This window comes from Rhamphochromis sp. 'chilingali' (genome assembly GCF_963969265.1).
Source record: "Rhamphochromis sp. 'chilingali' genome assembly, chromosome: 3".
NCBI classification, from domain to species: domain Eukaryota; kingdom Metazoa; phylum Chordata; class Actinopteri; order Cichliformes; family Cichlidae; genus Rhamphochromis; species Rhamphochromis sp. 'chilingali'.
The window spans coordinates 9228881-9255790 of record NC_137931.1 but is presented as its reverse complement, the minus strand read 5'-3'; the positions used below and the strand labels follow the sequence as shown (position 1 = coordinate 9255790).

The 26910-nt window shown below is 39.4% G+C and overlaps 1 protein-coding gene across 1 annotated transcript in view; it reads right to left on the bottom strand.

Moving 5' to 3' along the window:
- LOC308393493 (E3 ubiquitin-protein ligase Midline-1-like) overlaps positions 1 to 17944 on the bottom strand; it is a 60174-nt gene extending 42230 nt beyond the window's left edge. The window contains exon 1 of the mRNA XM_080877292.1: positions 17642 to 17944. The gene's annotated coding sequence lies outside the window, so the exon portion shown is untranslated. The remainder of the gene's footprint in view (positions 1 to 17641) is intronic.
- Between the last annotated feature and the right edge of the window lie 8966 nt (positions 17945 to 26910).

Sequence of the window (26910 nt, the reverse complement as noted above, 5' to 3'; positions counted from 1 at the left end):
CTCACTTTGATGAGGAACAGACAGCCATCTACAATACATCTAGCAATGAGGTTAAAAAGAAGACCGAAAAGAAGAACACAGCAAGGCGACAAATAAAAGACAAGGCAAAACTACAGGAGAGATGCTCAGTGCTTGATGGGAGGTTCCTCATCATGGTTCTGGGTCATCTGACCCAGCCCTAATGATATCCTTTATCAAAAATTAAAAAAAATCTCAAGCTTAATCTTGAAAGTAAAAATAGCTGGGAGCCTATTAGCAAGATTCAAGACAGTCTAAGTTAGAAAAAGGTGCATTAGTATCAAAAAACAAGCTGAGGAGAATGTTGCTAGTCAGTTTGGAGGTTTCTTCCTGTTAAAATGGGATTTTTCCTTCCCACTGACACCAAGTGCTTATTTATATGAGGCCATATTTATATGGCCTGATTGTTGGGGTTTTCTGTTGTGTATTACTGATTTGGTGCTTTATATATACATTTCAATTGTACTAACAGAAAACGTAAAGACCATTCTGTAGGCTGAAAGTCAAACATATAGTTGCTCTAACAAATATCTCATGGTCTTTATAGCAGCCACATTGCAGATGTGCTGTTGACCCACTTTGTGCCCTTTTGTGATTCTCATTGTTGTTGACCGCAGTACGCTATAGGTTTCCCTATGCTTGGATTAACAAGATTACACACCATCAGCAGCAGCTGCTGCCGTCAAGAAGCATCTGTCAGGCTGGACTTAAAACTACTGAGCCACAAGCCAGTAATGCAACTTCTCACTAATCAGATACTTTATATAACTAGTGTGCAATAGTGGCAGTGAGGTTCGCTTTATCCCTCGTTCTTTACCATTAAGTCACTGTACAGATAGTACAGCATGGAAGCCCCGAAAAGACAAGTGACAGAAAAGGCCTTAACAAAAGTCTAAGAGCAGGTTGAAGACGTCTTTTTTTTTCCAACTTGCTCTTAAATGGGTGGGATTATGGGATATATGTTTGTGCTCTACTCATTTTGGCTACAGAAGGCTGATCCCACTCATGTTTTCTCAAATAATATTTAATTGCCTGATGCATGATAAACACACAGAGTACATTTTGTGCTAGCACCTTCTGTAACATTACTATCTTTCTTTTAGCTATGCACTAGAAGGGGTATAATTTTCCCAGCATGCTCTGAGTGAGACAAAATAATTAGTGTTCCAAGTCATCTAGAACATCATGTTCTAGCAAGAAGCACTGCAAGATCAGATTAGGGTAGCCGACAAATGTTTTAACTAGCTACACTGAAAGTTTCAGAACTCATCCGAAACTACTGTGTTCACAGACTGAATGAGGCTCGCACACAAACTCGACATAACCTCTTTGGCGGAAGTAATAATGCTTCAAAGAAATGACTATAGATTGTTCTTCTCACCTGGTTTACATTAAAGAAAGGAAAGAAATGAAATGAAATTTGATGAAGCTTGATGATATTTTTAATGGGTTTTTATGTCTTTTGAGGCGTCCGTACATTCATTTCAAGCTATTTCAAGCTTACTTTTGCTCAAATCATATAAATTCAACTTTGATGCACCTTTACCACTCGAGTTGAAATGGGAGTCTTGTTTTAACATTGACTACAGCTGTGGCTCCATCTGCCACATCTGGAGTCAGTTGCTAATTAGAACACATGCCAATTCATTTCTCCTGCAGAGCCGCTGACTCTGGATTTCCACGTGAACCTCCGTGCTGTCAACATGTCTCCAAGAGACTCAGGAAGAAAATGTAGAAGAGGCTCAAACTCAACTCAAATTTAGAAACACAAAACAACAAAATGTAGCAAGATTTACTGTTTTATAAATTCCTGATTATGTTGGAAAGCATTAAAGGGGAGCTGCCTGCTAATTAATATAACTAAAAGTGCTCAAGTAAGCTAATAAATAAGTGTGGCTCTGTTTCCAGTCAGTTCTAATAAAGACAAGTTACCTCTGAGACTTTGCCTCCAAGTTAAAAATTCAACAGTGCATGCTTTCTTCATTTCTGAACTCATAGCCCTAGGCCTTTTAATACACTTTTGGTTAATTTTAAGAAGATAAATTGGATTTTACTGTAGCTGAAAATGTCAATGAAAAAAAATCCCTATTTTAGAAGTGAAATAAAAGTGAAACCAACCCTTAGGGCTAAAAGGATCTTTGCCAGTTTCAGGAAATGTGTCACAGCACAAAAAAAGAAAAAAGAAAGAAAGAAAATGTCAGATTAGCACACAGATAATTCTGAAAACAATGAGATTTGTTTTCAGAATTAACAATAAACAATCTTTTATTTGTTTTTTATTTATATCTCATGTAATTTTATTTTACAGTTCCAATGTACAGCACTTTGTGTCAGCTGTGGTTGTTTTAAAGTGCTTTATAAATAAAGTTGATGATGATGATGATGATGAAAAATAAATGATTTTGAGTATGAATGCATTTGATTATAATGAGTACGTAAATTGATGTTATAAACCATGCTCCAATTTCTACACACTTTAAGCATAATAACGACAGTGACACACACACACACACACAAAAGAAAAATGCAAGGAATGAAATGAAATGCAGGAAAGAAATCCGCTCTTATCTCCATGGTGCGGCCCTTTCAGCAGATGTCACTGTTTACTGAGATTAAAACTCGTGTGAGTGGACTGCTGCACTCTGAATATCTCCTCTTCATTCTCTAATCTATCTTTATGCATGGCTTCCTCTCATCCTCTGGGGAAAAAAACAAAAAAACAAGTGCTGCAGATAAACTGTCCTCATATGAGCTCAGCACAGTCCAACCACCACTTTTAGTACCTGTGATATTTGAGATCAGATATTTACTGTGAGACCTGATGAGCTGGTGAAAGAGATGGGATGGGGGGAACTGTGTACATAGACGTATTACCAAGCAAGCCCTTGATCTCTTACATTTATATCAGAAGGGAAACGCCAAATGCTGGAATCAAGCAAATATGGAAGGATATACAGAGGAAAATGCAAGTAATTGAATGTGGGAGATGGGAGTGATTTGGCAATCACATGCTTTAAATGAAACGGAATGGGTATGTGTTTGCTTGGACTGTTAAAAACAAACACTCAGAGAGACACACTCATCTACACTGGCATCGCAGCATGTGCACACACAGTGATACATACTCATTAGCACAAAACACCTACTCTGAAACATCTAAGAGCCTCTCTGAGGTGCTTATAATGGCAACTAATCTGTCAGTGAGACCCGAGCTTTCCGACTGTCAAATAAAACTTGGAGGGTTGAAAGGGTTAGCGTATACTGTTATTCTTTTGGTCGAATTGCCTTTTCATAACAGCATCGTTGGATGTTAGCTTACAGCAGCTCTGAAGCTAAATAATCACTAAATGAGCAGTTTCAACATGAGGGAGCAAAGTTTATGTAGTAGGGTGAGATGTAATCTTATTTAGCCCAAGTATTTGACAGTATGCATCTGCGGTCATGTATGTAAACACAAACTTAACACACAGACTTCTCCAAATGTAAGATCATGGCAGAAGAGCTCCAAATTTACTCCTACCTAAATGCAAGCAATGTAAGATTGGGACAAACCCAAATCTTTCAACTTTTTTTATGATTTTTTACAACAAGAGGCTGCGACTTGTGTAGGGAAGAGTTATCATCAATCTCTGTATTTTAACTCCTGTCAGGTGTGTAAAGTTTTTTGTGACAACAAAAAATCTTCTTAAATCCTACTTTTACCTGGCATGCAACCAATAGTAGCCATACTAAGTTAGCAACTAGCTTGTGGCTAAAGATGCCGAAAAGCTTGATAAGTAATTTTCTAGACAAACTCTAGAACTTGAACTAAATGCATATGTTGTCATTTAAAGCCAAAAAAACAAGCCCTTGAATAGCTGTACACCATTAGCCTAACAGTTGGAAGACTAAGCTAAGTTAAGCTAACTTAACTTGCTGGTAAGACTGAAAAGAGGTCATTGTAACCTGTTAAATCTGGTATCCTCTTTATTTTAGCTTAATTAGATATGATGCATTAGCCAAACATCTTTTTTTTAACTTTTTTTATAATGTTCTACTATAATAATAAAATAATTTAGATATGTTTATAATACCCTTTGTTTATTTGTTTATCTATGGATTCTAATATCTAATATGTTACATATGTTATTTCAATAAAACTAATGAAACCCTTAAAACTTAATCCTAAAAACATATTTTGTTAAATCCTACTTATAATTAGAAAAATTAGATGACACATCTTCCCTCCTTCAAGGTGATTTCTTTGGATTTCTGCTATTGTTGCAGGACAGGGTCAAAATGACCAACCATGGCAGTTGTGAGGGGAATGAATGATGCAAGTGGTTCTAGTAGAGCCTCATTAGCTAAAGTGAATGATAACTATTTACTGAAACATCAGCTTTTTTACTGTTCAGTGCACTTTTATGCAATCTAGTAATCATCAGTTTATAAGATACTAAAATATAAAACCATATAGCATTGTGTATCAGGTGATTTTTTTAAAGTATTCCTATAGGGCAGCAAATTATATTTGCCCTATTTATTAATATCTGTAATGAGTTTTCAATAATAAGCGACTGGGCATTTAAAGCTAATGTGTTTGTACAATCTTTCTGCACATGTTTAATAATTTCCCCTTTTTCTATCAGTAACAAACATCTCAACGTGACTCAAGCTGACAGAAAAAAGGGCCGGCACAAACTGGCTAAGATTAGCTGGCAAACTTGCAAACATTTATCGTTAGCTTCATAGCATAAGTGCCTAAGTCATTGACTTAGTCAAATGACTTAGGCAATTATGCTATGAAGCTAACGTTATCCTTTAAATTAGTTTGAGGCTTGCATTTGTTTTTAAAAGATGTCAAAAAATGTGACAATCCAACCACGTTGATGAAGTTAATATTAAAAAATGTGTGAGCTCGGCCAATCGGATGTCCTCTAACTGGTTCATTATGTTCCACTTGTTCCACACTGATAGCAGAGGACTATTGATAGACTGTTGTTAATTAAAAGATGAACTAGATTAAATAGCTCACTGAAAAAGACCACAATCATCCAATATTACATTAAAAAAAGTTCTATTTAATTCTCAGGTATTCTTGAAGTGTAAAACAGTTCCACTCCTTCTGGAGCATGCTTCCTTTTGTTAATCAGACTCTCTAGACTTATCACAATGAGGTTAATACAAAGCATAACCATTAAAACAAAAGAAATCTAATGCATGAGTGTTGTCTGTTTGAAGGTAATAAAAGTGCATAAATGAACTAAATATCAATTGGACCAGTCTAAGGACTATTTTTTATGCACTCCATTCCAGCACACAGCTGTCAGCCAACTAACAAACAAAGTAGAGAAGGTAGATGCAGGAAAAAATAACTTCCTGACAAAGCCAAAAAAAAGTTAGACATTGACGAAGCTCTGACAGGTTTGAAAGGGGAGGGAGGAAACCTGGAGGCACGAAAGGATGAAGAGAAAAAAAACCCTCAGTCTGACAAAAGAACACACACAAATCTAAATCTGCGCTTACATATAGACATGCATAGTTACACAAATCCAAATTGGCAGGTGAGACAAGATGAAATGCCTCTCAACACACCATAGGTGACACTGTTGAACCATGTTTTGAGGTGACAGAGCACAAAACAGAAGAAGAACGAGTGGAAAGGGGATGTAAAGAAGTACTTTCAAAAAACTGGAGGCAAAGAAGAGAAAGCAAGAGAGAGAGGGGGGAGAAAGGCCATTGAGAGTGGAGGAAAAACTTGATGGAATCAGAGTTGTTTATTTTTCCCACCATCACTTTGTGCCCCATGACTGTCAGAGCTGCCACTATGTGTGAAAGACTCGTCTGCTGTGCTGGAACCACTGAAATGTCAGTACCAATAGCGTTCAGTGGGGGGCAATACAAAGCTGAATGAGCGGTGGAAGACTCCTCCGCAGTCATTTCTCCTCTGTTTCTCTGCAGCTTCAGCATGTGAAGAAAATGTTTCATTCTGAACAGGAACTGTTGTCCCTAACATTACTTGCAGCTATATTTTTATGGGATGCTGGATAGTGCCTCATCCAAAATGACATCTATCTAATTTATAGAAGTCTATGTATAAAAAAAGGAGAAGGCTCATTATATTTTTGTTCTTCATCTTTCATTAAAATGCTTAACAATTTTGTGTGTAGACTAAAAATGTTCACAACATATTTATCTAGTTTATCGAAATGTTCTGTAACAGCTGCTTTCAAAGAAGTTCTAAATGTCGCGTTTCATTAAAATAATCAGTTTTTCTCTGTCTATATTCATCTATCTGCTTGGAACAATCTGCAATTGTTATTCATTATTTAACTATTTAAGGTTGTGCAAAAAAACCAGATTCATGATGTTTTGAATTTTAGCTTATGTTAGCAGCTCTATCCTGCTGTGTAATGAGTAATAATGCCATTGTACACGTTACACGATACTTTAATCGTTTGCCTTGGTCATACAGTGTTAGCTATTAGCATGATACTATATAGTCTTTAATAAGCTTGAATGATGTTTTCACTTTTTAAAGGTGCCTGTTTACAGGTGAGTCATATTTCAACAGGAAACTGTTTTCAACCAAACTATACAGCTATTATAGGTTTAGCATTAGTGCAAACAAAATTGCTAGCAATAATCATCATTATGTCATGAAACTTTGCTAGTTTAGGTGTAGTCTCAACCAGCCATTATGCAATACTTACTTACTACTACTTACTAATACTTACTAATTAATAATTACTACTGCCAGTGAACACTATGTACTGTACGTGGTGTTAGCTCAGCTCAAATGTTTAGTACCCTGAAAAGCTAAAAGACCTTTTTAAACTGCTATTTAAGCAGTTATAACATTGATTAAGATCTATTGTTTACTGACTGTTTACTGGCTGTTTGTTGGTGCTTGCAATCAGTGCATCCCTGCTTCTGTCTGTAAAATAGCTACTGTCTTACATTTTTGTATTTTCAACCATTCCTCAAAGAGGATGCGGTTATTGAAGCTGCTGACTGTTACATGTAGGGGAGCCTGCAAAATGATTTTTTTAACTCATTAACAAGGAAGCATTTCAACAATAGATCCTGCTCTTTCAGATACATTGCTAATGTAATGATACCAATTTTACTGCGTCGTGAAAAGGCTCGTCATGTAAAATCAACGAATGTTCCCACGAAGAGGATTTTGAGAGTGTACAAATCTCAAGGCAAATAAGGAGGCAGTTTAATTTCATTGCTTTAACCACGAAAAATTCAGTCAGAAAGCACAAACTGTAATAACATTCAGTGAAACTCTCTCAGTGACCTTTTCCTCAGAAATGGCAATATAATATTCAATAGATATGATAGGCTCAGAAGGATCAGATTGACATTTGTTTATCTCAGTCTTCCTCCGTTTCTGTTTCTGTCTCTACTCATCTCATGTTACATCATGACACAAGCCCAAAATGCTGCATTTCTATTTTGAGCGGGCACAAATGTCATTGCCCCGATGCCTCGCTGAAATGCCTGCTGTTTTATTTTGAAAAAGAAAAGTAACTTTCATATGGTCTCTGATCCATGAATGCCAACACATAACCTTTTGCAACTGGCCGTTATTTCAGCGTTCACTTATTCAGTGAGGGTTAAATCAAACCCAACTTTTATCCCTGTGATTTCTAAGTACTCTAGCTAATCTACTTTAACCCTCATCCTAAACCAAACCCTAAGTATTTAAAGAGACTACCAAAGATTTGGTGTGTGTAGCAACGAGTGTTTGTTGAGACAGACAGGGTTGGGTTAGAGGTTAAAGTACTTTTTAGAAATGAGTTCATATTTAGACAAATGCTCACTCACGCCACATACAAATGTATCTGAAAATAACAAATTTTAACTTTTGATCTCCCTTCCTGTTTATATTTGGGCCCGGCTCCCCCCATTAGTCTGCATTCGACTTCTAAATCTTTCATTAACGTCAGGTCCACGAAGGTTGCCGCTTTCCTTTCCCCTTGTAGTTTGAACTGTTAAAATTTTCATAGGACCTCTTTCTTTTCTCTCCATTTTCTAAAAACTGATTCAACAAGAGAATGATGCAGACAAAAAAAATCCCCAGATGAGTGAGAGAGAGATTCTGTGTTCGATTTAAAGGGAAAGACTGAGCGCTGCACTTTTACATAATGTACTGAGACACTCATAATGAAGATGATAATTGTTGCTAACTGCAGGTCTAAACACTGATATGTTTTATATGTTTTTGTAATAAAACTTAATTCGTGATCATTTGTTCTCTTAAAATGTTGCTTCAGGGAAATTTGATTGCATTGCTTTTTCAGATTTTTTTTCAGCACAATGAATTCTTCAGCTGCACAAAAACCCGAAAAACTCAACTGAAATGAGCGACACTTCCACGTGGAAGTGTAGAGAGATTCCATTACCAGATAGCTTTGAGTAAATTGCATAAAAGAAATTACTCGGCAATAAGCACCCCAAAAAGCTATGAAAAAAACCTCACATTTGGGTGCAGGGTCCATTTGGTGATTTGACGTGTGCGACTGTGGCAGCGCATGGAGCAGAACTGAGAAGTAGGTCATCCCCATTGACCTGGCTCACATAATAAGCATACACACTGCATGTGTGTGTCACTTTATGATCTCGCTGTTCCAATTTGCTCTTAACTCAGAGAGGCAGAAAATAGCAAACACACAGCGAAATGTTAGAACCGAGCGAAAGAGGGCAAAGCATCAGAAGCCGAGCCAAAACATGACGATATCTGGCTGTCAGCCTTTTTAATGTTACATTTTACACGCCGCAAAGTCTTTTCCTGCTCAAACTTCAAAATGGAAATTGAATCTGTAATAGATTCAAAATGCGCTCAGGGTAAAGGTGACCAGAACCTGTCCGCGTTGGATTGTCAGGTACCATTTTGCCTAAACTGCCCACAAACATCGCCTACTTTAGCAACTGGGACAGAGAGAGAAAAAGAAGCAGCTCTCAATTATTCACATTTTTATAAAAAAACTGAATAAATTATTTACATTTTTGTGAGCTCTTCAGTGCAACCTCTACTTGGCTTCGCTTTTTTGCCAACATCTAAACCATTTGACACCTCACATACACCAATATGTCAAAGAATTTTAATGATCCCTCAAATGTTTATGTTTTTCCCTGAATTGCAAATCCTATAATCTGGTTTCATAGGAGGGCTGGAGAGCTAGAGAGATTAACCCTCAACCTCGTGCGGTTGTTGAGAACAAGGAGCCTTTTCGGGGGCTTTCTCTCCTTGCTAAGGTCAGAGGAGATTAATATTAACTGTGCACAACCAAATGTTTTAAATTACACAGATTTTTTATTAAATGTAAAATCTAAGTAAATGTTTTGAACTTCCTCTTTTTGTTTAAACGTTCTACTTAATATACAATTTCATTGTACTTGGCCATCAATAATTAACGGTCACATCCGGGAAGCTCTGGAATTCCAGGTCCAAATTATTACATTAGCTAAAATATTTAGTTGTGCTACAAGTGTTGCATTATGTTCATACTTTATATCAGAATACATGCCTCAATACTGTGCTCAGTTACTAAAGTATGTTGCAGTGTCCGTGACTTTCACCATGACAAAACTGTAAAAAGTAGCATTTTATAATAAACTTACAAATTAAAATGTAAATTCTGTTAACTGAGAATTGTTGAGCTGATACATCATCATGTTACATAGTATCTTCCTGCATCCAGCATTTTTCTACAATGTTTTCCTGCACTATTAGCCTTCTGGCTCGTCTTGTATGTAATAAATCTTGAATTCCAAGGAAATTAATTTTATATATTCAACAGCCTTGCTCACAGGTGTAGTTGTCATGAGTCCAAATAGGACAGAGGACAAAAAAGTTGGGTGAGGAACATGCCCAGAGTTGAAGCTAACGAAGTCCAAACAAATCAGTTCGCTAAATGTAAAAAAAGCTTTTTGAGTGTTCAAGGGAGGATTAGAACTCAAAATATTTTTCCCATTTCCTTTCCTTCCTTCCTTCTACCTCCCTAACTTCTCCTTCATGTTCACTACAGTATGAGACTGGATATTTAACAAGTTACCAACAGTAGCAGTTGCCACACGCACGCACATACTCAAAGCTTTTGTCTGATTCCAGATACCCTGCCATGCTGATCCCTAACCAGCTTCCTACAATACTGGCTGTGACCAATCCCGGCCTTTCATGTTTCGAAGCGGTCAGTCACACCTAACAGGATTGGCTGGTGATAGTCTGGGATGCAGAGGCTATTAGTGATTATAATAAAGGGTGACATTTGTGAATGTGGTGTGGGTGCGTGTGTGAGCCGGTGCGTGTGTGGCAGGGTCTGTCTGGGATCTCACTTGTGTGACCCAGATTGGGTACAGTGGCGCATGTGAAAATGGAGGGCGGTAGGGGGGCGGAGATTATGTTAACAACTCAAAAGCTGCTGTTGTCAAGGACAGTTTTTGTCAGGGTGAATGATCTGTACTCTCCCACCGCATGCAAACATGCAAAGGTGCCTTTATCATCTATTAGTAAAGGATTTCTATATCCTATATAACTTTTAAAACCTGGTGATCTCAACATATTGCCCATAAATTCATGCAATAAACAAATGTAAAACATTTTATGGAAAATTAATCGCAAAATCCTCACTGTGTGCCTAAACAGTTAGCGCTGTTTTAGGCTCTGTGGCCAAAGGTTCAACAATAAGCATGTGTAATCAGCAGCTCTAACCACTTTGTTTTTGATTTTTTCTACTCTCAACTCTAAATGATGTCACAGGGGTTATCGCTAATGTGGTCTGCCAATTAGAAGAAAGTTGGCTTAAAGGAAAGGGAAAGGCAGCTAAAACACTCAGAGATGAAGTGGATGACTGCGCCAAGGCTCATCATACATGAACAAGCGTCATTTTGAACTTTGAATCACGGAATGTGACTTTAGTAGAGTCCAAGAGCAAAAATACAGAGCTGAGAGTGTAATAGTCATCTTTTTGAATTGGGGTAGAAAAAAACACCCTACACTTAGCTGGAAACAAAATGTCACACTTTTCTGACACCTTTTGATAATCACACATCACACTAGCTTGAATTCACACTGTAATAGAATTCACCGCAGCAACAGTTCAGTTAAGTGCCATTTACTGTCCCATCCTTAAAAGCTGATGCACTTCAACGTTACTTCTGGTTCACTTTTCAAACTGTACAGTAAGATCCTCAGTTGGCTATTTGACATAAGACTGACTGCAGAAAAGAGAGCACTCACTGAACCCTCATATGCTGCATTTCCAGACACTACAGGTTTAGTTAATGTCTTCTTCCATGAGCACAATTATTCTATAATGCCTTAATGCTGCCTCAAAATGTGTGCTTCGGATCCCCTAGTGGAGATGAAAGTGATTAAACTGTGGTTATGCCCTGAAGTGCTAAATTATCATAGCAACTTTGATTGGATAATGAAATGTTTTCGATGTGAAAATGGCCCCAGAGAGCTGGTAAAGATTAGGTAAGCGAGTGTTTGCATGCATGAACAGAGCACTAGTGGGATAAACACCACTCATGCAGCATTTGCATGACTCATGCAGTGTAGCATGCAAAAAGATCTTGTTTTCGGGAACTATTCAGGGCAATTAAGATTACAGATGCAAAATATCCTTCTTATCGAGTTATATTTACATGTTATTAAGGCTTTCCTACATAAAACAATGAATATCTTATAGTTGTGCACAGATCTCTCTGTGGAAAAACTCAAATTTTCTTTTGTGTTTGAAGATTTTTAACTTGTTGGAAATTAGGATTTCATCTTGTTGAGAATTTGTTAAGTTGTTGTCAAGCAGTCACCTTGGACGTCTGCTTCTTCAAGAAAAAGCTGATTACTTCTATATAAATTCAGTTTAACCTGCCTGAAATGCCTAAATGACCCTGTTCCACAGGGCACCTTGTGTCATGACACCAGAGATGTGGAATATGCTAACAATTATACTAGATTTTTAATACAAGGCTTCAAGTCATCTGTGTTTATGTTGAACTAGAAGGTTAGGAATGTCAAAAAGCATGATGGTATTCAACCTATCCAAGACCTCAAGAATGATGGATATTCCAAACACATCTGCCGAGCCGCAGCTGATTGAGTAAGTCCCTTGATGCGTATCAAATGTCCGCAATGTTTTTTCAGAACCGAACACCCCAACCTGACACCTGTGAAGGGGTGTTTTTTCAGGCAGCATGCTGAGAGGATCACTGATTTTGCCTTCCATTAGTAAAACTGAAACGTCATGTTACATAAACAATTTAAAAGCAGTGCTGATCTTTGGGATCTTCATTTTTGTTTCTTTTTAATACTCTGAGAAAGTATGACCTACTTGAGGATGGCTCCAAAAGTTAATTCATGCTGCCCACATAAGACAAAGACTCCAACCTACCAAGACTCTAATGCATACCTAAGAGTGAGTTGATGGATGCCAGTTGAAGTGACAAAATTATAAAGACATTTTAAGAAAAAAATTTTAAACAGAAAATGTTTACAAAGTTTACAAAGACTGAAAGCAGCATTTAGAACTTGGGAGAGGTTAACTCAGGGCATTCAGATTTTTAATGCATGGCAGAAATCATTGTGTGCCAACAAAGGCAACTGTACCTGATTGCTGCCTGCTAGCTTTACCTCCTGCTAACCTAAGTCGCTGAACTGGACTTCTGAACACACTTAGCATTTTGAATACAATGATGTGACAAACTACATTGTTTTCTATGTTGCTAAACCAGAAAGTCTGCTTGAATTTTGGTGTAGCATATTCAATATGTTACTTAGCACTGATTAGTAGTTATCTTTAAAGCTTGCTAATCAAACTGCTTAGCATTCGCTATTAATGTGATAACTTCTGGTTCCAGAAAGCCAAGATGGCAACAACTATGATGCTGGAATAATTAGAAATCCATAGGTGACAATATCAGTGAGTGTAGTCACATGGCTATTTAGTATTTAGTATTTATTTATTTATTGTCATTGTCAAGAACAATGAAATTGCGTTTGGGGCTTCCATACAACCCAAAAAAAAGAAGAAAATAATAAATACCCCTTAAAACCCAAGTGTACATATTTAACCCAGTGTGACTCCAATGCAATAAGACAATCCTTAGCAATAATGTTCGTAGAAATTCAGACAAAGACCTGAGAAACATGACAAAATGTTTCTCAGGCTATGTCCATCTTTTACAGTCTATGGATTTAGTTTAGGTTTTGTGTTTTTATTATTTCATGGTGAAATAGTCAAAGGTTCTTAGCTGATAATATGTGGAATCAAATGACCCAAAAAGCAAAAAAAATGCCATTAACAATGTGCAAAGAGACTTACAGAAATTGAACTGATTTGTTTAAGGATGCTAGATTAAATCTTTAGATTTTATCCGTAAAATTTCAGGCTGTTTTTATCATAAATTTGACCACACTAACATCACTCTGCTCCATACTACAGACTCTTATCAGTATATTTTTTAGTTATGATTTCCAAATTCACCAGGCAATACAACAACTACTTGTTCAGCGGGGAAGCATCATGCAGAATGTGTGGCCACTCATTAATTTAGTCAGAGAAGCAAAACTGTCATTTACATTTAGCGAACGAGACAAGGATTTAGATGTTGAAGAAGAGTTCGACTTCAATTATTTATTTATTTATTTTCATTTTTCTTCTTCCATTTCTCTGTGTTTCTGTTCAGAAAGATTCAGTATCACAGGTTTTACTGACCATATTGCCACATTAGTGGAAAGTTATTTGCAGTGCTGGGTCACTGCACCGTGGTATAATCCTCCACTCAACCTTTTAGTATAAACATGAATTATTTCGACTGCAGATCAGACAAAAAGGCTACACTTCAGCCTCCATTAAGTAGAACAAACTGTGTAATAGCCTGATAGTCGTACAAGCATTGTCAATTTCATATTTATATAGTTAAAATTTTGAAACTTGTCTAATACCACACTGCAGCACACTGTTGAGGCTCCTGACAACTTTAAAATAAAAAGTTTGAGGAACCACTTATCCTCTCCACAGGACTGCACAAGCTGCCAACTCTCACTGAACCGATTGTGCTCATTGTCACCGTTTCTGATGTTTCCATAGCAACATTGCACTCTCATCTTATCCAGTGGGTGATTAAAGAACGCACTGGGGTGGATAAAATGAACTGATCTGGAGTGGAAATAGAGCGAGAATGAGAGAGAGAGAGAAAGGAATCCAGTATGTCTTGTCCCTTTTGAAGCGTGTTTAGATAGCAATTAGCAGTTCACCCCTCGAGCGTCTGAAGTAGGCAACTGCTGACGCTTTGAAGATCAAATTAACCAATTACGGGCAGATAAGACTCTCAGGAGTTCTACCTCCCCGTTTTATCATGGATACTACATGCTTGTGAGATAACAGAATATTTAGGGAGTAGCACTGCTGTCTGCTTGTCACGGCATTAGCCACCAAAGTTTTTCTGGAATACTATTTTTTCTTCTGATCAAAGCGTTATTGTACTTTCTTTGAAGCTAGGTCATATGAAGTGCTTTTCCATAATCGGTAACTGTACCTGCAGCATGCCCCCACTTTGGAGAAACTAAGTAGTGTGCTGCTTTATACACTGTTGCTAGCAAAGCCTATTTTAGCACTAACAAAATAACAGCAACCTAACCACCAAAATCAATATCCTAATTGTACTTTTGTAGTGCTTTACCTTAGACTCCGATCATTCAAGGATTTTAGAGATCCTCATCAACTGGTGCCATGATTGGTTAGACTTTTTAACAGATTCAAATGGACTTAGTGTTACGACTCCTAGTGAAGACACATGCAAAGTACAGCGGTCTTGAGTTTTGGTGATATTGATTAGTCTGACACTTGCAGTAATTAGCAGATACAGTATCTGTCTGTGCATTGCACTCAACAGTTTATGGATACAGCTGGCTAACCACGCTTGCAAACATTAGTTGATAATTGAGCACATTACTCTCTTGTCCAAATATGCTAACTTCAGGCTAAGTAAAAGAAAACAACATGGAAACAGCCAAAAATGTTAAATTTGAGGAACTTTGACGAACTCTGATGTCAAACACTGACTTTGGGCTCCAGAGTGGTTAGGCTACGAGTGGAAAAATTATGTAACCAAACAGCTTCAGAAAAGGTAAAGTCTAAAACAAAAGTAAAATAGTTTAAAAAAAACCAAACATGTTTCCTAACTTGAGGCCCTAACTACCTCAGGAGAAGACAACAATAACATTTTAAGAGGAGATGGGGTTTGTGATTAAAAATGACTGTTGAGCTGGAAGTGAGAGTATGTTGTGAGAATACTAAAGTCAAAGCTGTAGTTGATCAGCAACCAGTGTTCTGGAAGAAAAAGTAAGTTATTTTTTGTCAAGGGTGTTTCTGAAGAGGTTGGCCTCAGTACCTCATCAGAAAGGACTGCCATACAGTGAGGTAAAACAGTGACACAACTTACCCTACATTTTCTTCATCTGTGGGTCTCGGATTACAATATATTTGGCTTCCAACCCTGTCAATAGCAGCACGTTGCTTAGCTTGCAGTCCATTAATGCTTCCTGCTTCTCAAAACTAGAGGCTACACTGTCTATAAATACCTCACACAACTCTTCTTCAAAGAAACCAAACCATCCGTTTTACATCAGCAACGCTCAAAGTTTAAGAGTGCACCTTATCCCTGAGTCAAGTTTACATAAACTGACAGATGTGCTCCAAGAAGGAAAACAAATGAAAAAAAAAAAACCAGCATTTGCTATATTTGTCTACATAGTTCCCACGCTCAGTCTTCATTCACGGGAGAGAAAGGGGGGTTTGAAACCTAAGATGCTTCAGTCAAGCCTGTCCAGGCTGACAATGTCTCAATGAAACATGTCGGGGGGAAACAGGAAAAGAAACCGTAACAATGCTATTGTTGCTATATTGGTCGGCAAAGTGACAGCTAAGGACCAAGTACAGAGAGGGTCTTTTTGTTTTGCCTAGTCTATTCATGTCAATGCAGACTTTGTATATGGCAACTTATGGTGAGCACATAAGTACTGCTATATTTGGATGGATTGGATAATTTCACTTCCATATGACTTCCATAGACAATGGTGAACAGTCTCTGTGAAAAGTGCTACACAAGCCGAAAACTATTTTACAAGTGTTTTCAGACAAGTTGGCATCTTCCAAACAAACTATGGACAACTGTGGTAATCTGCTGGTGACCAAACTTTGACCTGTACGTATCAAAATACGTGGGTTTATAAATCATAGCAATCATAAACTATTTACTTTTTTCCCCACCAAAAAGTTATATTTTATGAAGACTATATGGTTAGGGGTTAGGGTTACTTTACATCAGACCTCATGAGGTTAAAGCCATTTCCAACTTCAACATAAACTATCACTAAAAGTGAGCAGCACCTAGTTCTATTTAATGCATTTGATTGCTTACTTAAGGCCTCAAGTTAGGCTACAGTGACCTCCCCTTCCTCAAGTTCTCCACTGTCTCGCAGATCAAACATAGAAACCTGGATTTCCTTGATCTCGCTGAGCCACCGCAGGTGAGAAAAAGCACTCGCAGACCTGAGCCCGTGTTATCCAGCTGTCACCCACATGATTCAGCACGCACAAGATGCATGCACGCTCTCACACACATGCACTGATGTGTACTTAACACGGCTCAGCACACAGAAATTCAATAACTTGACCTCTGGGAGGCTTAAAAACACAGAATGAGCGACTTGTGCGGATGTGAACAACGTGTAGAGCATGTAGTGCAGCTAACCTGTATACGAAGGTGTTTTATCCTATCTGCACATACAGGGCTTTCAATAGAGGAGGAAGGAATTGGGGAGGACAGTACAGATAAACATCTCCACTTTCAAATTAATGCTGTCAAACTCCCTGCACACTTTAGTGGAAAGCAGACAAAACATTTGGGACCTCTGAAGCTGCTCTTACACACTCAAGTACTCAAGTACGAGTGCACTTTTAACCATCCTTCAAGGCACTGTCTCCTGTCTCCTTTATGTGTGCCGGCGCTTCAAGCAACCACCAAAATATCCAGTGGCTCTTTGAATTTGGGTCACAAAAAGCCAGACTCACATGCTACGTAACAATGCCCACACACAGACTTTTTTGGTAAGCTGCCAAAGTTTTACAGCTAATACCTGTCGACCTCTTAAAGTGGGATCAGCTGATTTGCTCGTGTCTGTGGAAGCTGCCACACTTCAGGGAGGACCACGAGACCAAATTAAAAGCTGAAGTTCTTCAGAACTCCTCGCTATAAATGTCTGTCTAGCAACTGTTTCTTCACAAGTTTCTTTTCAACCACCATACAGACTGGCTCCACACTACTCGCTGGCTCCACACTACTCGCTGGCTCAGTCCTGAAGCCACCGCTCTGTCATTATCATTCCAGCAATGCTGGCACTGAATGCTTCCACTCCTTATTTCCACTGAGAATACAGTCTGATCTGAGATGGAGGGTGAAAGCATGCGGGAATCCCCCAGGGACTGGGAGACTTAAGTAAACTACTCTAAGAAGAACTCCCTCTGAGACAGCCCACACCTCCCACACCTCCTTACAGTAAGCACACACACATACAAAAAAAAATAAAATACAAATCAAACTCCCCTCTCTTCTTCCTGTTCCTTACCTTCCACATGATTAAAATCCCATCATCCACAAACAAAAGTGAAAAAGAGAGGAAGAGAGAGAGAAGTGGGAGTGGGGGGGGGAGGGAATGTCAGCTATCTTTGGCTCTCTCTCTCCTCTGTGGGATGCAGAAACAGCAGCGGCGGCGGCAGTGGCAAAAGCAACAGCAAGCAGCAAACTTGGGACTCAGAGAGGATGTAGCTGCGTCTCCGTGGCTGTGTCATCACCTCTCATGATATGTTTCCTCCCCTGCCTGTGTAAGCCTTTCCATCCTGACCCGGCACAGAGAAAGAGAGAGAGAGAGAGAGACGGGACAAAGTAGTGTACCGCCCCCCTCTCTTTATCCCCTCCTCCTCTGTCCATTCCTCCCTTTCTGTTTCCCTGTATTCAAATCTGCCAGCGAGCTGCTCTGTCTCAAAGTAGGCCAATCACTGAATTGCTGGGGGGTGGAGTCAGGGCCCGCTGTGTGTGCAAGTGTCCTTGCAGTCATACAAACAGACATTGGGTGTGCATGTCTACTTATCCTTGCAGTAATATGTTTTGCATGCAAATTCATATTCCAAGTGTGATGAGCACAAAAAAAAACATCCCGTAGTTCTCAAGAGTGGATTTTCAAATAATTGCTTAGTCTCAGATGCAATAATTGAACAAATAAAAAGCCAGACTCCAGATTATTTTGCTGGGTTTATGTTTTCGTCTTGCAAATATTTACTGCATCTCTCAGTCACTTCAAGTGCCCTCTAAATGGCCAAACCTCCGGGAGTGAAAAATGAAGCCAGTAACAGCAGCTCCAAGAGTGGTTACTTGAGCCTGAAATGCTAGAAAAGACAAAGTCCCCACAGGCTCTCATGTTAAAATGCCCAATTTCATAGCATTAAAATACACGCTTACAGATACATGAAGCATTTGGGGTGTTTATGGATACTTTCCCCTTTCGTAACAGCCTTATAGTAGACACATTTTTTTCATAACTTCTCCTGTTGGATATTTTTAAGGCTAAAAGTTAGAGGTAGGGCTGTTTCGATTGGCATAGATGATAACTATAATACTTTTAATCATGACAGATATGGCTTGCTTATGTGGCACAGATTGTCCAAGAACTTTCAGGTCTATTCTTGGTATATTAAAGTGCAGCACCATATTAGCCCATAGCTTTGCACCAGTTAGTGCTTCCAGCACATACAGATTATGCAGCTTGTTAATTGAGCTAGCTTATATTTACACCCCAGTCACTCAGGCCGAGATTGTCGCCCCAGTTGGCAACTGGCTGCCAACCACCATTTGGTATAGAAAAAAAAACTTCCTGAGTGTTTGCTGTAGGCAGCTGGAACCCTGAAGTCTGAGTCATCCAGGTTTAGAGTCCATCAGTGACCGCCCAATAGCCTCTTGTCACTGGAGAAAATCTATATTTCGCAAGTAGTTGGCAAATGGTTGCTGGAGGTTGGTAGGTGAAATTGTTTGCTAAGCTTGTTTGTTTACAGTGCCTGGTGAACCAAACTTCAGATTGCCACAGTTGTCCATAGTTTGTCTGAAGATGCCTACTTGTTTGCAAACACTTGCCAACTGCTAGTAAAGTGGTAGTAAAGTAGTTTTCAGTTTGCATAGCACTTTTTACTGTTGCAACATTAACTTTTGCTTTAAAGGCATCACAACCCTTTCATAGTTTCAGGTATTGTTTGGTAGTTAAGCATAATGGAGGACATAAAAACTGTTGTAAAAAACATTGCTAAGATTACATTTCTGATTATAGCTAATTTGTTTGGAGATTTGCAATGCAAAGTCAGTTCTTCAAATGCATCTGCACAGGTAGCATGCTAACACGAAGGAAGCCAAGAATCCAGAGCCCGAACTTAAACTGTTCCACAAATCACGTGTTGAGCTGTCAGGATTTAAGGCTCCATTTTCTAACTGTGCATGTTTCTAAAGACGAATCACTGTATTGATCGGTTACGCTGGTGCCAGTACTGAAAGAAAGACCTGATGTGTGTCCTCATCAGGATAGGGATTTGTGTTGACGTATGGGCCTACAAGTTTTACATTATTCACTTCAAAATAATAATATGTGTGTCTGACTTTTGTTGAATAAAAGTTACATAAAACTGAATTGCTTGAAATACAAGTGCAGCAAGAAGATGAGGAAATCTCTTATTACATATTACATACTGACACTATGTTTATCATCGTTGTGGTAAAGACACCAGTTGAATTTGACATTTAACTTTAATTTATACCAGCTGTGCTACAGTTAATAGCAGTTAGTGAGGAAGAACATTGTTTATGCTAGGGAGCTTAAAACCACAGATTAGTATAAATGCCGTGACCATGATTTGTTATTTACTAGGAGAACAACAAGCATGCCGCACAGCAAGAAGGTCCTGAGTTCAATTCCAACATCCGGCCGGGGTCTTTCTGTGTGGAGTTTGCATGTTCTCCCCGTGTCTGCGTGGGTTCCCTCCGGGTACTCCGGCTTCCTCCCACCGTCCAAAGACATGCAGCTTGTGGGGATAGGTTAATTGGATAACCCAAATTGTCACTAGGTATGAATGTGAGTGCGAATGGTTGTTTGTCCCTGTGTGTTAGCCTTGCGACAGACTGGCGACCTGTCCAGGGTGTACCCCGCCTCTCGCCCTATGACAGCTGGGATAGGCTCCAGCGCCCCCCGCGACCCTGAAAAGGATAAGCGGAAGTGAATGGATGGATGGAACAACAAGCATAGTGGAAGCTGTACTAAAGGCGAATGCCATCAACAGCAGTTCAAAGTAAGAACACTTCAACAAATATGTTAAATATTTGTCAAATGAAGTTCTCTTTGTATTGGAGATGAGTAAAATCCACTACACATGAGACACCTGTGTATTACCTTCCATCTGTCCACCCCTGACACGTCCTCAGCACAAATTCACCCTCTGTAATTTATTTAAATGCCTCCCCAATGTCCCGATGTCACTCCCTCTCTCCCTCCACCTTGAAACCTCAGCTGTTTTGGCTGCTCCCCATAAAAACAATCTCCTCCTTTTTTTTCCCCTTTTTTTTTTAACACAGCCCACAAGGAAAGCAGCTTAAATTAATCTCCGAGATGCAAGTCAGTCGCACACGCAGCCCACGCTGGCCTGTCATTACTGCAATCTTTGATCCAGAATCTTCAGCTGCTTGGAAAGCCTACCTGTCTGAAACGCAGTGGACAGTTCATTTTGAGAAAGCGATTATGTGTGAGAAATGGCAGAAAGTCTGAATCAAAACCATTTTTGAGAAGTCTACAGTTTATGTTTAAAAAAAAACTTGATAGCAAGCAGCTCATTGCTAGCTTATCTGAAATAATCCCTAACATTTTTGCCCTAGAGAAGTGACTCCTCTAGTTTTTGAGTGTAGAACATGGTTCCTGCTCTTGCAGTGGATTGTCGGTTTAACTCTATCTTGCATGCTTGTATGGTTTGGCGTGAAAATATGTTGAATATGCCAGATAAACCTGTTTGTTTGGGTCTGCTAAGTCCCAAACAGCATGCCTAAAACTGTCAATGCTTGGCATTTCGTTTCACTGGCGCGTTTAACAGATTCCTATTAGATAATGTGTTTTTGGAGTTCTTATAAGGTCATTTAGAGCCAAAGTGGTAAAATACGCTTAAAGTGGGAAAGTATGGCATGCTTAGTGAATTTTTTAAACATCAGGGAAAATTTTCATATTCCAAACCCTAGACTAAGTTGACTAAAGTGTATGTGTATGCTCAGTGTGTGTGTGTGTGTGTGTGTGTGTGTGTGTGTGTGTGTGTGTGTGTGTGTGTGTGTGTGTGTGTGTGTGTGTGTGTGTTGCAGTTGCAGGATTCTGGTGTGTATTTCTGGCGGTTGGAGTGGGATCAGTCGAGGTGAGGCTGCTGCTAAAGAATGCTCTTTTGGAAAAGGACAAGGAAAGAGTTTCCATCTCGGGTCAGTTGCCGGCAAGAGAGCAAGACCACTCACTTTCTGAACACTCTTTACCAGGCCGGCAAGACGTGAAGTGTTCCCTCGCTATGTGAAGAAGGAAAAGTAAAAGCACATGCAGTTAGTAAAAGAAAAAGAAATGTCAAAGGAAAAATATGACCCTACGATCTAAGAACTAAGAATAAACATGAGTTGACTGGTGAAATTGGAAAATATGTCTCGCTAAAGGTTGGACTTTCAGGAGTGCCTTTTTTAAGTCTCAGATATTAGCTTCACAGAGATGGCAAGCATAGTCAGCTATGCTAAGTAACATACAAACACATTAATCAAATTTCTTTCTGCTGGTTAGTGCTGGTTAGTGTGATAGAGTGTGATACAATTACAGTGTGATGTAATTGTAGCAAAATTCTTAAAAAGCCCACCTAATAATGAAAACTATAAGAACTTATACATTTTAAGATAGCTAGTTACAAAAGTATCCTGCTGGTACCACTGAGGAAACTAGCTATACACATACCAAAGCTGTATTCTTAAGTAGACGTTTAAGCTTGATTGGGACTTCTATGGAAAATCTGGGTCCTAACTTACGTCGTAACCTGAAACTCCTTTTAGTCCTACACCATAACCTTCCACGCCACTCAAGTCACTGCCGGCTGCATCGACCCAGCGTGTAGTTACATTTCTCAGGAGGTGCACGTCAGGTTACATATAAGGTTACGGTGTAGGGTTAAAAGGAGTTTCCGCTCCTGATGGACGTTGCAATGTAGATTTCCTGCTGAAGCATAAATAACACAAAACTCTGTTTCTGCTCTAAAGTTGGGCCTTTTAACATTTGAGGATTGACATATTTTCAGAGTCAGACCCCATTGGTCATTTAAGGAACTGCAGTTTTTCACAATCAGCATAACGTCAGTAAACTTGTGTACGATCGCCAGTTCCTGTTGGAATTACGAACATCGACCAGTTCTCAAGCAGTAAATTCATCAGACCATATCTTTGTGATGCTAATACCTGCATATAGGTCCCTACTGATCAGAGAAAAACTCTTTGTGAGGAAGGTAAGTTTGGTCTGAGGGATTAATGGAAGTCTAACAGAACTGCTTTGAATCCACGCAGACATGTTCTGAGCTGCTGCCACTGATAATCAGCACACTAATGTGCAGGAGTATGCTACATCTGTATCTGCCTACATCCATAAATGCACAGAGGACCTCTGTGTCATAAAGAACATCCCCACTAAGGCCAGTGAGAAACTATGGATGATACAGGAAGTACATGAAAAACTAAAAGTACAGAATGAACCAAGCTCAACTGTCTACAGGGGATGCCATTTCCTCTGCTTTCCACCGGAGCTTGGCACTTGTGGAGGAGAAGTCATGTATGAATGCTTCTTGTTGACTTCAGCTCAGCATTCAATACGGTCAGCAGATGGTCAACAAACCAACACCCAAGGGTATCTGGACCCCCATGTGTAACTGGCTGCTGGACTTCCTCACCAACAGACCTCAGTCAGTAAGAGTGGGAAACAGCATCTCCAGCTCCATCAGCTCGCCTCAGGGCTCTGTTCCGAGCCCACTGCTGTTCACGCTGCTGACATATGACTGCAGTGCCGCATCTGCTTCTAATCACATCATCAAGTATGCAGATGAAACAACAGTGGTAGGTCTCATTAGGAACAGCAATGACCTGTCCTATAGAGAGGAGGTGAAGCGATTGGTGGAATGGTGCAGTGTTAATAGTCTGTTCCTGAACACTGAACATTAAGAGGAGCAAGGAGATTATCATCGACTTCAGGAAAAAACAGCCCAGTCATTCCACACTTGTACTTGAGAACAAGTGCTGTGGAGGTAGTCAAAAGCATCAAGCTTTTGGGGGTAGAGATAACTGACAGCCTGGACTGATCATTTTATACAGGATCAGTAGTTAAATGGACTCAGCAGTGTCTGTACTTCCTGCTCCTGGATGAGGAGAGCATACCTTTGCCCTCCCATCCTCTCCACTTTCTACCGTGTCACTGTCGAGATCGTGCTGACCAGCTGTACCTCCATCTGGTTTGGCAGCTCCAGGGTCCCAGAGAAGAAGTCGCTACAGAGAGTGGTGAGAATTGCTGAAAAGATCAGTGGGACTTCTCTTCCATCCATCCAGGATATCCCACACAGACGCTGTCTCAGCAGAGCCCGTAACACCATCCCTACTATTCAAATTGCCATTATTCATTTGATTGATGTTAATCACCAGTCTATTTTGCCATCTGACTATATTTTGTTCTATTGTTTTGCGTGAACAGCTTTTACCTATTTCTTTAAAAATTGCTGCCTACTTTTGAACTTACCATTTATTCAGTTTTCTGTACCACTAAAGTGAGAGTTTGCTTTCCTTTGAAACAAAGTTTTGTCTTTGAGCGTACACAGACTCAAAATGTTTTATTCCACTGATGCAACACTGTAGACATGGATACTGTATTGTGTTGCATTGACAGGTCGTCTGTTACTTTTTTTCCCCCCTTGGAAGTTATCCAACAGCACTCTTTGGAATTAAAACATGAACACGAGGACTCACAGTGGGCAAATATCCTCCACGCCATGACATCACCACCACCAGCCTGAACCACTGACATAAGGTGGCTCCACACTTTCATGTTATGCATGCCAGACTCTGACCATACCATCTGAGAGTCATCAGACCAGGGTTCTAACCATCTATATTCCAAATTTAGTGAGACAGTGTGACTTGTAGCCTCTTTTTTCTGTTCTTCACTGACATGTGGCTCCTGGTGTGCTCTTCTGCTTAAAGGTATGATATCTTGTGAACCATTTACAGATGCTCTTCTGCATACCTGGGTTGTAACAAGTTACTGTTGCCTTCTTATCACCTCAATGCAGTCTGGCCATTCTCCCCTGACCTTTGGCATCAAGACGGCATTTTCCCCAGAGAAGTGCTGCTCATTGGATAGTGTCTCTTTTTCAGACCATTCAAGTCTCTCAGCACACACACAGTAGCTAAAGCTTTGTGTGTGTGCTGTAAAGCAGCGTGACTGTTTTTCACTTTGAACTATATATCCCTGTGATGCCCCTGGTGGTATTGTGATTGTGCTTCAAATGTCATTGTGGAAAAAGACAAAAGGGTGCTGAGTATTAGAATAATAATGGCTTCATTTTATAACTTTTAAAGCAAGAAATAAAAGAAAAATATTTTTTTCTTCTTCTTTTTTTTTTTAGTAAAAACACAAAATTTTCCATTCTGTTCAGAAATGTCATTTCCGTGGAGATGTTTTGACACACACATAGAAACACAGATGTATTCACAAACCAGAGAGACCGAGAAAGTTTGACTCTGTTTGTATTCAAGGCTGCGGTTTTGTTTGTACCCAGAGAGCTTTTTTTTTTTTTATCATCAGCTGTAAGAAAACATGAGACAGATAATAAAGTTAGTGACGGTAAAAGCTTTTCTATGGAAACCCAAAGCAATATTTCCAAGCTTGATTTTTATCGTCTGCTTTATGAAGGCTGCTCCATCTTTTGGTAAAATATAGGGTCTGTACTCTTGCCTTTTCATTTTCAAGTGTCCCATGACGACTCTCAATTTGGGAAAGGTTGGCCTCCGCTCAGAATTTAAAGAGGCTTTACTTTTAACTACCAGGAATGAGCGGAATGCAGAGGGGTCTGTCTCCTCTCTCGGACCATTACAGGGATAAAAGACGACAGGGTTATGACCAAGACCTTTGCAGAGGGCAGCAACGCCATGGGTAGCCTGGGATTTGTAGGATTTACCTCACGTGTGCACTTCAAGGTATTTAAATAGACCCTGGTCAACATCCTGGGTGAACGATATGCAAAAAGACAAATTCTGTAGAGTATCCAACAATGCAAATCCTTTCAAACCCACCAATCTGTGCTAAAAAAAACATCAGATCCATCTGCATATTATCTTCCAGAGGCACTTTTACGACTTGGATGGAGAGCATCTTAAAACCTCCCCTCTTCACTGATTGTTATCTTTAACAGTATTTACTGTATGACTCATGTGAAGCTTGGGAGATATTCTGTATAGGCCTTCTTATGTTTGCTCTCAATTGCAGACCTTCTTGTATAAGACCAAAAGAAAACACGGGGCCATCTTTGTAGTTGCAGTAAAAGCCCTTTTGGAAAATGCCAAACAGATTTCCCCTCAAGCTGACCTTTGGCCCTTTTTTTAAGAGCAAGTTCACATGCGGTCAGCAGAGGACTGGTTTTAATCAGGATGTCGAAGACATACAGCTGGTACCAGCTGAGACATTGTCTGCTTTGAAGTGCAGTTTGGGATTTAAGAGGGTGTAAAGTAGGAATGAAGTTGCATTTTGGTTGTGCTCCTTTGTGTGTTTTGGGAGATACTCTTGTGGAGCCTGGAAGCTATCTGTCTCTGTCAAGTGACCTCAGTAAATAAAGTGATCTAATCTGCGAAAAACTAATACACAGAAAAGCCTCGAAAAACAGACATTAGGAAGGGACAAGAGGCAAGACAGACAGATTAAGAGATAAAGAAGAGGGGGGGGGTAGTGCAGGAGATAAAGAAATCAACATGATAAACACTAAGTGCAAAGTCTCTCTTTTCTCAGAAAATGACTATAGATCAAGAGTAACCTTTCTGTGTCAGCAAAGAGTAGTTCCAATAACAAACAAATCAGATGTGGGGCCTCAATTTGCTCTGTTAGTACACTCCATGTAGTGCACACTATTTTAAAATAAATTATATTGCATATTATGTGAGTTTGTCTCTAATCGAAGACAGTGAGTTGTCTTAGTTTTAACTAATTTGACCCTACACCTGGTATTTCAATGAAACGCTGCTGCTAGCTAGTGACCAAACTCAGTGATAGGTTGCTATGCAATGGCTAGCTAAAACTGCTGTTATCCTATGCTCTTCTACTGGAACAGCAATGTTATTCAGGTAACCTGTTAGAGCAGGGGTGTCAAACTCAAATACACAGTGGGCAAAAATTCAAAACTGGAACAAAGTCGCGGGCTAACGTTAATATTTATTGAAATATATTTATTCCTCCAGATATAAGAATGAATCTTTTCTTATGGACTCAAACACGTTTTGCTGAAAAACTGTATGAAAAACTGTAAAAATATGGAACAAGCAAAGCTTAATACTAAACAATATATATATTAGCTGTATAATACCAGTAGGCCAGCTCTAATAGTAATTTGGTATGGCTTCACGGGCCAAATGTAATTAGGCTGCGGGCCAAATTTGGCCCACGGGCCAGAGTTTGACACCTACAGTGGGGCAAAAAAGTATTTAGTCAGCCACCGATTGTGCAAGTCCCCCCACCTAAAATGATGACAGAGGTCAGTAATTTGCACCAGAGGT